This window comes from Notothenia rossii, assembly GCF_949606895.1.
Source record: "Notothenia rossii genome assembly, chromosome: 6".
NCBI lineage: Eukaryota > Metazoa > Chordata > Actinopteri > Perciformes > Nototheniidae > Notothenia > Notothenia rossii.
This window is the reverse complement of record NC_136909.1, coordinates 21,409,079-21,424,833: the sequence shown is the minus strand read 5'-3', so window position 1 is coordinate 21,424,833 and position 15,755 is coordinate 21,409,079. Positions and strand designations below refer to the sequence as shown.

Below are 15,755 nucleotides of genomic sequence, written 5' to 3'. Positions count from 1 at the left end.
CTTGGCAAACACACCTGCCAAAGCACGTTGTATTCCAGGCTTGCACTAAGCTGTTTACCAATATGGCACTGAGCCCCAACCCTTATATTGCAAGAAAGTGTGAATAGTGCAGATAAGATTTACAGATAAGACAAAATAAGACAAAATCAAAACAATGTTTGTTATTTTTTATCAGTGTGTTTCATATTACCCTTAAGCAAGGCACTTAATATTGATTCCTCTTGACTGCGTTAATAACAACAGTTCCTATGACAGACTACTTTGAAAACAATGTCGATCTGTTATACATGTTGCTCCAGTTAACAGTCAATAAAGTCAACATCGGTTTTAGCCTTCGTTATGGGCTCAATCCTGTTAGGACTGCATGTTGCGGCTTTGAAAGAGAATGTATAGAACATTTAAGAAGATTCAGCAATGAACAGTCTGCAATGGACTGTAATGGGAGGAGTCTGTGCTGCAATTCCCACAGTGTTTAAACATTAGTCAATATGATGCGGCAACACATCAATCAACATTGTCAAGCCCCACAGTATTCACAGAGGCTATCAATCAGCGGCAGGCTTTGTATGCAACTGCAATGCAAATACGCACCTTCACACACATTATGCATTAAAGGCAAATTGAGTTAAACTCCCCCGTTCTCACTATGGATTGACCATGATGCATTATGGATTTTGAATAGTATGATTAAATGACTTAATGAGCCATTTCCCAGCCACTGAGATTTGTGTTTTTAAAGGCTCAGTTTCTGGAATCAAGGCAGATGAGGGTTAAATTATCCTGGTTTATTGTATTCTACTTTATTAAAACATGTCTTCTTGGTTTCACTACATTTATCTGTGCATTTATTTGTGGCTGCATGACTATTTAAAATGCCAATATGGTTAAATTCCCCTTTGTTTTCAATGTCTTTTTAACTAACTATCATAAGATTGATAGTAATTGTTTCTTTTCTGGTTGAAACGTTGTATCTCTGTAATAACTACAATGAATAAAATACTATTTTAGGTAGGAATATATACACTGGGATACACTGGCCATATAACTAACAACTATCATCCGAGTCAGGACCTAAAATGGCAGCCTGGCTGCAGAGTCGTCTGCTTCTGCTTATCTCCACAGTTCCAGATAAGGGCTCATTTCCCCACGACAGTATGACATAAATGTGCATTTGTGGGGGTGTGCATGTGTGCATGTTAAGTGAATGGCCCACTGTGCCTAGAGCGTTACCATGAAGACTGAGGCTTCAAAACATTGCCATTAGCAACTCACTACGCTTTCCCCACTATTTATCTAAGACTTTCTCGATTCTTCTATCTTTGCTTCCCTCTGTTGCTCGTTTACTGCTTTCAATTCCGTTTTTCTTTATGCTTTGGACACGAGTTCTCCCTGTTTCTCTAACTCATGACACATAGGTCTTTCTCATCTTAACACTAAGTTCTCTGCAACACTTGCTTAAATCCCTTGAATCAGACCGACACACTCTTGTGTGCATGCACCCAGCACAAACATAGTTAGAAACAAACCGTTAGGACCCATACTTTGGCCCAGTATTCAGTATATTAGTATTAAGAGCAAACCTTGTAGTTTAGCTATTCTAAAGCCAGTTATCTAGCTAGCGTAGATAGAGTACCTTCTTTTAGGATAATCATTTAAAATGACTCAGTAATAGGATTTGTATAATTGTACATTTTTATTTCCACTTAAATGATGGTGATGGGCTAAATTAAATTCAAACAAAATGTTTATCCCAGCTATTTTAAGACTGAGCTTCTGTTGCAAGCTTCTAAATGAAAGTACTTCAAATGCTATCACAACTGAAAATATGTTAAACAATGTATATACGGACTAAGAGCACCATGTTAAGAAAACTCACTTATAGGTATTTTCAGTAAAGAAAAGTATCTCAAAGAGCAAAAAGAAACCAATAAAAATGAATGTTTCTAAAGCCATCAAGAAGATGCTTTTGCTATTATCATTAGTGCTCCTTTTGCTGCAGTCAGTAGAATTGTCATATAGCGACAAAGTGGAAAACGATTCAATATTAGATTTGGCAAATTGTAGCTTTAATGCTTTATGTGGTTCTCATGGGAATCAGTGTTGCATCTGTAAAAACAAACCGAGATATTCAGCAAACAATAATATACATAAGTGTTGATTTATTCATATCACTCTCACAAGCAGCAGATATTGTCATTTTGCTGAGGTGATAAGTGAGGTTTTGTATATCTCACAGCAAGGCAACTATTTGCTTGATGTTGTTTCACATTGTTCATTGTTTCCTCAACTCATTTGTTTTCATTAACTTTTTTTTTTAAACGTTACATCTACGATTCTATTTCTTTTTTCCTTCAGGGAATTAAGGCTTCAGTACATCAGTAGTGTACTCGCTCCAACTGTGTTTGTGGATTTAAAACACCTGCTTTCAATTCGTGTTGTAAATTAAGAAAAAAAGTCATAATGCTATTTGTTTTTGTGGAGAGAAGACAATACATAGACATAATGGAACAAGATGATAATGAGCTAAAGGTCAATGCAGTTGCACAGATCAGCATTATCAGACCTGACCTGCATTACTGTAAGTTACACTGATCAAAGGGGACTTAATTCATTTCCCTGGCCAGAAGACTCATTTACTCTTACGACAAAGCCTTTCACTCCACCCACACCCACCCACACACACACAACCACACACACCCACACACACACACACACACACACACACACACACACACACACACACACACACACACACACACACACACACACACACACACACACACACACACACACACACACACACACACACCCACACACCCACACACCCACACACACACACACACACACACACACACACACACACACACACACACACACACACACACACAAACACACACACAGTTCGCTTGGGCCTTTGTTGTATTCTATATTCACAAATGACCTTCCTTACGTATTAAATAAGTCCAGTGTAATAATGTATGCTGATGATTCCACAATGTACAGTACAGCATCAGCATGCAGTGAGTTCAACTATCTACTTAAAATAGAGATTAAAGCCATAGCAGACTGGGTCAACAATAACAAACTGGTACTCAACATTGCAAAAAGAAAAGCAATGGTGTTCGGATCCAGACATATGTTAAGCAGCAATCCTCAATTAAGCCTGACACTGGCTGGTCAGCCAGTGGAACAGGTAAACGAGACTAAGTTGCTTGGCATTATTCTTGATTCTGGGTTACGGTGGACAAAGCAAATTGACAGTATCGTAACTAAAATGGGAAGGAGCATAGCTGTGGCGAGGAAATGAACAAAATATGTAACACCAACCACTTTGAAACAAGTCATTCAGTCTCTGGCTTTGTCACATCTTGAGTACTGTCCGGTCATATGGTCATCAGCAGCAAAAGCACATTTACATGAATTACGAATAGCTCAAAACAAGGCTGCCAGACTAGCTCTCCACTGTTCGAAGCGCACTTATATTGGAGTTATGCATAGAAACCTATCATGGCTTCCAGTTGAGAAACGTCTGCTATCTCGTGTTATCACTTTTCTAAAAAATGTCCAATTTAGCACACAAAAAAAGATTGTATTGTTATGATCAAATAGTTTACACAAGAGATGAGCATGACCATAACACTAGACAAGCTACATCAGGCCATCTACGGGCACCTAAACCCAGGACAAATCTCCTGAAATCTTCTGTGACTTATAGAGCTATAAAGGAATGGAACTCATTGCCAAACTAGCTTGCTGAAATAGAGTCCAGAGCCTCTTTCAAGAAGAGATTGAAGGGCCATCTACTAATGACCATGTACCTTGTGAGCTGTGAACCCTCATTTAATTTGATCGTATGTTGTTGTGGATATTGATGATGTTTTTAATGTTGTTGATGATGTCAGGACTTATGTCCTAAATGTTGTTGTATTATTGTTGTATTGTTTTAAGTGTCGGACCCCAGGAAGAGTAACTTTTGTCGAGAGCAAAAGCTACTGGGGATCCTTAATAAACATAAACACACACACACACACACACACACACACACACACACACACACACACATACACATACACATACACATACACACACACACACACACACACACACACACACACACACACACACACACTTCTTTCTTAAATGGGATCTCGCAATCAAAGAAGCACACAGTCCAACAAACTGTGTACAGAACATGACTAGTAGCAATTGAAAACGCAATCATTAGCAGGTGACATTTTAAATCTACAGAGCAGGGAACTGTGTGCAGAGCACTGAGAGATTAGCAGCTTTGACACAATCAATAAGCAGGAAGTTGCTAAAGTTAGTCAGAAAAGTATGCATACATGTCAAACATTGTATCCTACACTGCCTCAAATTACTGCTGTTACACAAAAGAGCAACTCTGAAATTGGATGTGGGCAATTGCTATATTAGCCACTGCACTTCCTCTCACCCCACATCTTCAGCTCCAGCAGTGGAGAGGGGGATTTGATTTTCGGGTTTGTAATGCAGTGCAATATTGAATTGTAAGTGTAGACTACTCTTATCGGCTAGTAGCTCACTCAAGAAAAACTGCAAGATACAATATATTCCATTTATAATCTGTTTTTCTGAGCTAACCTTGTTCACTGCCACACACTGGTTAGTAGCATGCAGTCTTTGTAGGTCTGTAACACTGCTTCTGTCGTCCCTGCCAAACTCTCATATGTCTGCCATTGCTCTAAGGAGACAGTAGCCAGGCACACACAGACAAGCCGCTGAGCGGTTTCACCACTCCTGTCTTCCTCTCTCCCCTACAGTGTCCCCCGACCCCCTCTTTCTCCTCTGCTGATGAGCAACATGTGTTTCTCCTAACAGCTTGGAAACCAGTCCTTCTCTTTCTTTCCTTCAAACCCTCATCCACCTGTTTTAGCCAACAAACCCTTGCTTTATCTCTTCTGCGTTTCAACCCTCTCGCTCTGTCACCATCCTCTAACAGAGAGGAGACAGCTTGTTGTAGCTGCACTAGTATCAGTGCTCTGCACCAAAGTCTGCCTAATCTCCACCACATAGTATTTGGTGCCCATCCACCCTTCTTCACCTTTAACTAGCTTAAAAGTAGCTCCCTTCAAAGCATAAAGGCATTTTATGTTGCTGTTTGAATGTGTGTGCATGCAGGTTCTCACTCACCCATATCCAAGTCTCCAGTTAATTGCTTGAACGCCATTCTCTTATTCCCTGCCCTTTTGGCTCACTTGTTTCATGTGATATTTTTGTTCCAAATTGTTAGTATGATCAAATTATAAAATATAGAAAACTATGTCCTATTACAGTCATTGTGTCTTTGAAATGAGACTACCTGGAAAGCAATTATATTTGAAAAAGCCACTTAGGCAAAGTTCTGCCCAACTGCCTACTTCCCTAATAGGATTGGATTCTGTGAAAACAATTACCAGGGCAATACAAAATACTGGCAAATTACTGATAAACTGTGTAATATGTAAAGTAATAATGTAAAAGGAAATACGGTCCATTAAAAATAACAGTTTTTTCTCAGCAGGGTTACATTATCTCTTCAATGTACGGGTTGTAAAATTTACTTTGCAATTAAAAAAAGGATTTTAAGCTATTGCTGAATGCCCAGACACGCTCTCTCTCTCTCTCTCTCTCTCTCTCTCTCTCTCTCTCTCTCTCTCTCTCTCCTCTCTCTCTCTCTCTCTCTCTCTCTCTCTCTCTCTCTCTCTCTCTCTCTCTCTCTCTCTCTCTCTCTCTTTCAGCTTCTCTCTCTCTCTGTCTTTCAGTTTCTCTTTTTTTCTTATATAAACACAGCAAAAACACAAACACTTCCAAACTCTTTTCAAAACAAATAAACACCACTAACAATAGTACAATATATGCTTAACTCCATATTTTGAGTATATTTCATTTTTGTTCTGTCTTTCCATTAACTCTCAAGAAAATCACTTCAGGTACCATTACTGACATTCAATCATGCCACTGGCTTTGGACGAGCTTCTCAAGTCACACTGAATAATGGATGACACTTATCTCTTTTAAGGCTTTCTTTTAGAGTGATGCTCATTGTCTTCATTTCTGATTGGATTGGCCTATGTGAAACACACGAGTGTCCTGATTTGAACAGTGTGAGAGGTGGTTTTTTGGCTTCATATATTATGTGTTTTAAAAGGCTGACTTCAGCTTTGGAGATCAACTTGCATTAATGGCACAGTATTCAGGCCTTGGTGACTGCATTTTATGTCTTTGTCATCATATTGGAAATCCAAAAAAAAGAAATAGCTTTAAGTAGTAGTATGATTATATTCCTACCAATCAGGTCCTTACTGTATGTATATTTTCTGTCAGGCAACAGGAGAAAGTTACTTTAGATGTTCTACCTTGCCCCTGCACAACAGATGTACCTATCACATGGGTTACATATATCCAAATCCTATAAAAAAATATATCTTTGCTGACCTAGTAACATATAAAGTTGTTGGTTGTGAAGGGAAGGGGCTCAAACACTAGCAATTATTGTTCAACTAGTGTGTGGATATGGCTGGCGCTTGTAATTTTGTGTTGAAGAACAGAGTGAGGACTAGAGTGTATTCATTGTATTCACGTTAGGTTCAGGACCTGAAGTAATAAACTATACCTTTATTTCTACCATATCAATCATATACTATAATTCTCTCTCCCTTTTTCTCCCTCTTCCTTTCACACCACACACCTAAACATACACACACCCACTCCTACACACTTACACACATAGTAGTCTATACAAACTGATCATTAAAATAGGGACAACAGCGAGCTTTGCTCTAATTTCCCAGATGAGCGGCAAGCTGTTTTATTGCTTGCTTGAATTGTTGTAGGAGGATGTGTGTGTGTGTGTGTGTGTGTGTGTGTGTGTGTGTGTGTGTGTGTGTGTGTGTGTGTGTGGGTGTGTGTGTGTGGGTGTGTGTGTGTGTGTGTGTGTGTGTGTGTGTGTGTGTGTGTGTGTGTGTGTGTGTGTGTGTGTGTGTGTGTGTGTGGGTGTGCGTGCATGCGTGCAGACTATGGAGGGTTAGATGGTGTTTTGTTGTATGTACCATATATAAAATTCCAACTTGTTTTTAAATGGCAATATTCAAATGAATGAATGACTAAATAATTAAACTGCATTATCACTTAATGTATTTTGTGTCTGCTTTTAATTGAACAGGAAGGGACCATCTTATCAAGTATTGTCATTATAAATAAAACCATGAATGAAATGGAGGTTCATCCCGTTCAAATGAAACAATCTTTGCATTTGAGATATCTAGATGAATAACAACATTTCAAATATGTGTGCAAAACTATCCTTAATAAAATTAATTCACTTCAAATTAATGATAAATGTCTTTACATAATTTGTTCTTTAAGTGTGTTTAAAGTTGGTGTCTTTCATGTTGTTGTTGTTGTGAAGTTGAAAAAAGGAAAGCGGGAGAAAGAGGCAGCGAGAAACCCCAAGAGCAGACAGAACATGTAGGTGAGTCCGGAGAATTATTTGGGGTAAAGTATTATCTATTAATTTTGGAAGATGTCACTGCTTTCCCTCTCCCTATAGAAAAATGAGGGACGGAAGTTAAGACAGCCCAGTGTAATGATGACATGACTGCATGGTGGAAGACTGCTGATGGGTTGAGGAACCAGTTGGGAATACAAGATGGACCTGACATGGTTTAACGGCGAAGATCTCCAATAGTGTTAATGGGAATAAAAGTTCTTAACTTTATTTTTATGAGGTGTCTTTCACTCTCGTCCGGCTCTGCCTTTCTATGTATCCATGCCTGCCTGTCAGCCTGGTGTATGGCATAAACACAGGCAGATTCTTTATTTAAGTCTCAGGGTATCTTTTTCTTTTCCATCAATCTAAGGGCTTTATATTCTACCTTACTCTCATGTGGTTGTGTCTATAATCTCAATACCTGTGGCTTCTCCCTGGTTGCATTTGTTTAACAAGAATTCACAGACCTACAGTAGAGCTGAAGAAGCATGAATGTAGAGATGGCATGGGGCTGAACATGTATGCACAACCCCCCCGTGTACTCCATCCCCCCAACCACAAACAGGCCAGAAAATCCATAGAGACTGTTAAGTGAAGTTAAGCATAGCAGGAATAATCTAAGTCATTAAACACCACTGGGTTATGAATTATACATGCACATATAAAGTGAAATATCATAACGGGATGGAATGTAAAATAAGCCTTAGAAATGTGGTTTTAAACCCCAAGAGAGGCGTCATGTACAACATGGTTTTACTTTTTTCTGCAGACCTTTTTTCATAAAGTGTGTGAAGGGGTATACGGTATCTGGAAAACATTCTGACGACCAATCCCCTAACATGGACCAGCTTTCATTTACCTAACCACAGGTGATTTACAGAACACCTTTATAGAGCATCCATCTGGCTCTCCACTAAAACTTTGTGAATCACTATCTTAGAGGAGCAGAGAGCCATAATCCTGCAGAAACACTTCGGAATGTTTTACATAAATCTTGAGGTAGATGGATTTCTGTTTTACAAGTGAGACTGCACCCGGCCAGTTTGACTGTGTTCATGTCTTCTTCTTCTTCTTCTTCTTCTTCTTCTTCTTGTTTTTCATCATTTTTTTCTTTATTGCCATTCCACCAGGTGATTGTATATTGGAAAGGTGATTAAAAAAACGGAGAGAGAGTTCATAAAAAAGAATATTATAATGTATAAAACCTCCATTGCAGTTTGAGTAAGAGAAGATAAGAGAAATAAACAGCACACATTGGACGGTAGCTGATATTTTGTAACTCTGCATTCAGGACCCACACAGTACTCATCTTTAAAGCTGAAATTGCAGTGGATTTAATGCACCCAATCTCAATAATAACACCTATATATTTCTGTATTAACTCTGTAGTTTTGTTGAAGAAGAAGAAAGTGACACCTAGCATACCATTATACACATCAGCTGCACTAGGATATTTAGCCAGCATGTCAGTCAGTTGGACAGCTATAGTCAGAACACTCAGTGCAGCGGACAGTAGGGCAGCCAGCCAGTAAGCAGGTCACTCAGTAAGTAAGTCCGAGTCAGTTCTGAACACCTGACATGTCTGACAGCATCACAAAATGGACACTGACAGCTATAGTATGTAAGTGTGTGTGTGTTTGTGTGTGTGTGTTTGTTGCACGTGTGCACAGTTAGGAGCTAGCATTTTGGAACAGCAAAATAAACTTGGTAACCTTCACTTATCTGCTGTTTAACTCACTCTCTCTCTCTCTGAGACCTAAACATGCACGCACACAAATTAAATTCAGGGCAAAGGTTCCTCTTCCCTATGTTCTTGCCTATTACCCGTTAAGAATATCAAATGTTTGGAGATTACTTTCTATGGTAGTAGAAAGTAATTGAGATGATTAAATAATATTACACCCATATGCAAACAACAGCAAATATGTTCACCAGCAATGTTTTGTATCCACTAAAATGGATACTATATTTTTGTACTAATTGTGAAGTATCTACGATTTAACATTGCAGACCTGGGTAACAAAGTCCCAGCTTTAGGCCACACAATAACTACGTTTCAGATCTGACAAAGATTGGGACATCAGTAACATTTTAATAAAGTTCATGCACACACTCTTTCAAGTCTCTGTGGACCTTAAGTTCTCTCAGTGCTTAAACACAACCATAATGTAGTATCATATCAAAAGAAGACTTTAAAGGGAAAGGTTAATTGAATTATTTTGTCAGAAAATGTTTTACAGATACTGTACATACAGCACGAACTACGAAGTATGCAACTTGGCAGATGCTCTCATTAAAAAACATGAGTCATTCATGGTTTCTAGGAGACACAGTTTGTTAAGATGCACTGCACAAGAGCCTTCACAACCTGCATTAAGTGGAGCACTGTAAGGTCACCTAGGGTGAACTGTAGCAATAATCAGTAGAGAAGTTAAGTAAACACACAGGAGGAAAGGGGAACTAATCCTCTGGCGAGTATGCTTTGGCGAATGCTGAGTAAGGAGGGAGGTAACTTGAGATGGAGCAGAATGGTGTTGGTTGCAGAGCAGGCTTGTGTTTGTGCTCTGAATGTGTACCCATACTGCTTGTGTGTCAACTATTTTTTTTAATTTGTGTGCTATGTACATGAGTGTGTTTTATGTCTGTGGGGTTCATGTTCATGTGTTTGCAGCTATTTAAATATCTTGCATGTGTATGTATTGGTGGCCTTTGGGTGGGTGTGTATTCACACACTTGTGTATTTGTGATCCATAGAGGCATGCAGTGCTCGGCAGACTCTGGCTGCTGTAATCCAAGGTTTACACGCTGTAATGCTGCTGAAAGCCTGCAGGCCTAGCTGGCAGAAGGAAGGAGAGGGAGGGTAAAATGAAAGTGAAGACATTATAGAGAGGAGACAAGAAAGAATCTGAAGGGCATTAGAGACACACATTAGATTGATAAATGAAGGAAGACAAGACAGAGAAAGGTGAGAGAAGAGAGGGAGGGACAAATAAATATAGTGAAATAAATACATGCAGCAAGAAGGTTAGTAAGGTATGTTTGGAAGAGGAAAAACACTATTTATATGAAACCCTTAAACTAAAAGTTCTACTCAAGATAGAAAGGCTAAGAAGAAAAAGAAAGATTGGAATCAATGTCTGAATTGTTTCCCACCCAAATAACACTTTCCCCATACACATACTATATGAGTACTGTATATGACTCAAAATATCATAATTACATACAACTGCCATGAAGGCAGGTTAAATACATAATAGGATAAACAGAATGAAAGTGTAGATGTGTGCAGTCTGAGGTTAGTGAAAGAAAGCAAGGCACTGAATGAGATGACAGGAGAGGAGATGAGAGAAGAGGAAATGAAATGAGAGAGGGAGGGCTGACAAAAGGTGGAGGGAGAGGGAGGGAAAGATGGATGGAGTATCAAACCAATGCAAATCTGTTCCCCCGACTGTAATCACTTTAGTGTGTGTGACCACACACACACCCACACAGGAATGTACACACCGTAAATCCTTCTTGCCTACGCTTATTATGCCAATAAGAAAATCTACTGTAGGCATGTGCTGATTACCTTGCAGACTATTCCATGATACTATTGTCTTATGTTCAGTTCCTGATAGACTGAGATGGGTTGTGGAGTGAATGTTTGCATATATCAGGGAATAAAGAAGAGAAACCAGGAAAAGCAAATCTAAAAAAAGATAACACAATATATACTTATTTTTGAATAAATACAGACAGATATAACAATACCAAGCAATACCCTTCAGATTGCATTCTTAGGTCCAAGGTTTTATTTGAAGGGCAAGGTATGAGAGCAATTCAACCATCAACACATTTTCATTAGTAGATAGCCCAGATTCAGCTCAGTTTAATATATTAATCCTTTAAGGGTCATATGGCTCACATGTTATCTGTGAAATACTGTGAAGTATACATGTTCTGGATTCGGAAAAATCAAGTCATGATTTTTTCATACTTGTATTGGTGCTAGCTGAGTGGCTGAGTGCCTTTTGTGTTTTGAGAAGGCAGGGTTGTACAGGTGATTTTGTGACAAAAAGCGCAATCATAGGGTGTGCTTATTTTAGACGGGAGTATGAGTTAAGTACAGGTTACTGAATCCATGAAAGTAAGAGACGGTGATGGGTCCCATTTCACACAGCACCCTCATCAGTTCCATCATTCCAAGAGCCTCTTCCTCTGTTGGTGTAATTTTTTTTAAAGAGTCAGCACAAAAGAAAAATATACAGTATGGGGCCAATTTGATGTGATGTACAGTAAGGTGTTCAAGACATGTGTCCAGTTTGACACAGACCCTCCTTACACTGCTCAATGTGTCATTGGGCATCTTTATAGCATTGCTATTCTTGCCTATTGCTGATCCACTGACAATGGGCATGGGATATGACATCATAAGGATGCAATTCCTTAAATTCTAACTTTAATGGACATTAAGGCAGACCCACTCCCTGATCTGAACCATTGTTCTATTTGCTCGACTTGTAGGTGCTGTCAAACAGCCTGTAGTAGGGTTGGGTTGTTGATCTGTAAAATGTACTTCAATGCCCATCAGATGTTATCTTTGTGTCTACCTCGGGCTCTCCACTTATACAATGTTTCCTACCTAAATGAAGGTCTGCCTGTTAACCGGCGTTGTATTCCTGAGTTGGAAACTTGTTTTAAATGTTCTTCAGCATTGCAAGAGACGTGTTTTAGCTACAGCAATAGTCAAACAGGCTTCTGGCCTACGTCCGTGAAATTTGTCTCTGCGGAGACTCACCATTCTGTCCACTATCATTGTTATCATTAACCTCACTTTCTTGTTCTGTAATCCTCGACCAATCTTTCTGGTCTTTTCTCCCTCAAATGTTTGCCTGAAGTCCCATCCTCCTCTCTCTGCAGGCTTGTTTTCTGCTTCCATCCAGAAAGCCATGGTATTTTTAACACGATGACACAACCTTTGTGTCAGATACCACTCTCATTACTTTTCCACTGATCCTTTCATCATTTCCCGCTGCCACCTTAGTTGTGCTTTGTGTACAACAGGGTCACAGGCAATTAGGCCTTGCTCTGTTCTTCACATCCCTGCTCCTGCCAAATGCTTAGCCTTTAATCCATCAATCAATCCGTCCATCCACTCCATACCAAAGATTAACCCAAGGACTGACAACCCACCTTGTTTCCCTATTTCTCTTCGCCCTGTCGGTCCATCAGTCACCCACCCTCTGCGCTTATCTATTCCATCCATCTCTGTGACTTGACTAAAATAAAAACATTACCTTGAGGGCTCAAACATGGTTGCTTCTTCATTTTCTCTTCTGCCTGCTTGCATCCCTCCTCCTATCCACCCACAACTTCAGGCAGTACTCAGACCAGTACCCCCACCACTCTTATTTTATCCCCCTGAACATTATTCTCCAATCCACCCAGACAGACGTGCCCTTTTTTATACTCTAGACCTCTACTATAACCCAGGGTAATGTTGTATTAACTACATGACATCCCAGGGGGGGGGGGGGGGGCGGGGGCAGATTTCCTCTTCCTGCTTGAATGTCCTCAGTGTTCATAGAGAGGACTGACTGTGTCCTAAAGTGATGAGTAGTAACTTGCAGAATGAAACAAATAAAAATGCTTTCATTATAATTCAAAAAATAGTGCAGTGCAGACGTATGGTTTTCTGTATACAATCAACCATCATTATACTGTAGTGTTAAACTGTTAAATAATGCATGGTTTGAGTGTTCCTCTTAAAATCCAGACAGATACTTCACTTCCGCACAGTGGTAGAGAATGGTGAAGAGGGCGGCCATCAGAGATCTATAATGCTGACTTCATCAGCCCTCTGCTGTGTGCTCTTTCTCTTTCCAGGCACATGGTTATACAGACATTACTGCCTAGTATCCCAGAAATAGGAATGGAGCAGAATGAAAACGTTTGAATGCGCAAACATAACTGCAATGCTATTCTTTCATCCTTTAGTTCATTCTTTCTTTCTTTCTGTAAGACCCTGGAAGCTGTTACAGCACATTGCTGAATCTCTAAATTGTAATAAACAGCAGAACTTTAATAAATGCATTCCCCTTTACAACAGCAGCATTTTCTAAAAAAATCACTCCATGTCACTCCACAGAATTTGTCTTGGCTGAGACATGAGACAGGATTGAGATTTCTACAGCTAGGGAATAAAACTTCTCCTGGCTTGTCTCAACAAAAAGATAAACAGACGAGTGGCTGCTGGGCTACTGTTTGTGGAACCCATACAGTTTACAAAATGTTTGGCACCAGAATCCTTTTCCCGAAGGGGTGAGAGTGACAGCAGGTACTAGTTAAAAAAAAGTCTGTCTCCCAATTGTCTGTCTTTTCATATTTGTCTGCTTCACTTATTTACTTCCCTTATGTCTCTCTCTAAGTGCATATCCCCTCTCTGTTGTCTCTCTCTTTACTCTTGATGTTTCTCTTACATATAAAGAGATACACAGCAACAATTCACATGCACTGCAACACTTAAGCTGATCCAAGGACACCAGAAGCAGTTTGTCAGCTTCAATTATTGTCCAGTGTCCACTGCTACTGTGGTCACCCAGAATATAACGTGCTGATCAGTGCCTGTGTGTTCACTCATGATTGACATGACCTTCCAGCTAAAAAAAATCTTCAACATAAATCAAGCCACAGAGGAAGCTTGAGGATACTCAAGTATTCATGAGTTCAGAAGGCTAAAAGCTGTTATCAAAAAGGTTGAAAAATCACAATTTTGAGAAGGACAGCATTAAAGATAAGATAGAAAATGTAAGCATTAAATCAATACATAAACATAACGGGAAATGTTAAATAATTTACCTCTAATAATAGAGGAGATACATATCAAAATAATCTATATGAGATAAAGTTGAGATTGGACTAAGCAAGAGGAAACAGCTAATCTCAGTCAAAATAAAGGATGAAGGCGCTAATTGCTCCAACAATCACCTGGGTTCTGTTCTAAGTTTGAACTGCATGGTAACCCAGCCACTTGACTATGAGAACAAGATTAATGAGACAGTGCAGGCTTTCATTGTGCCAAGTCGTTGTTAGCCAGAATGGCTAAGATATCTGCTAGTTAAAAAACAAAACATATAATCGTTTTTTTTTCTTGAAGATCCATTTAATATACACACACACACGTACACGCACACGCACACACACACACACACACGCACACGCACACGCACACGCACACGCACACGCACACACACACACACACACACACACACACACACACACACACACACACACACACACACACACACACACCTATCTCAGGTTAGATGACGGAGAAGGAATGAGGAGTAAGAGACTGTGAAGCAGGACAAATCAATGAAACCCTCTCTTCCCTCCATCCCTGCTCCTCACGTCTTCCCTCCCATTGCTTTAGCCTCTCTATCTCCCCTTCCGTTCACATACCCTCCTTTTCCACATCCTCCACAATCTTCCACCAGGCCTGAAGGTGGGGAAGACACACTGCATAAAGATACATGCAAATCTACCTAATACAACGGAACATTTGAGGGAAAAGGGATCTTCCCCCTGTGAGATATTCTTTTCTCCGTCACTATCTTTCCGCCGTTCGCTCTTTGCTTTTTCACACAGATTAGCCTCCTTTTTCCTCTGATTTATTCATAGTTACTTGACTTTCTCTCTAACTTATTAACTGTCTTACTTTCCTGACACATAATGCACACCTCTTATTTCATTGTTTTGCTATACATGAGTCATCACTCTTTTACCCTCTCTTTCCTTATCACCCCTTCAACTCAGCCCGCAAGAGTTGTTTTACATAATTGTAATAATGACTTCCAGTGGTGTTGCCCCTCATCTAACCTCCCTAAAATACTGTAGCACTGGTTAGTTTGCCCTTTAGAGCTGCATCCTCACCACTTTGTACCGTGGTTAGAGTGGTTAGAGGATGCCTGCAAGGCCTCTAGACAAAACCAAAATGTGTATAAAATGTCATTAAAAAAACAACAACATTATTATCATCCTAGATGTATTAGGATGTGCCTCTTCATAGTCTTTTGTTTAATTTGGAAGGATCACAACTGAGGGATAGTGATGTCAGTTGGCTGGACAGTCTATTAGTCCAGATGGAAATATCTTAATAACTATTAAATGGATTGACATTACATTTTGCACAGATATGCACGGTTCCCACATGACGTATTCTAATACTAACCCCCTGACTTTTCCTCTGGCACCACCATGAGGTTGA

At 39.6% G+C, this 15,755-nt stretch overlaps 1 protein-coding gene across 5 annotated transcripts in view; it reads right to left on the bottom strand.

Moving 5' to 3' along the window:
* Positions 1 to 15,755, bottom strand: part of grid2 (glutamate receptor, ionotropic, delta 2) — a 486,943-nt gene that overhangs the window by 114,644 nt on the left and 356,544 nt on the right. The window lies entirely within an intron of this gene.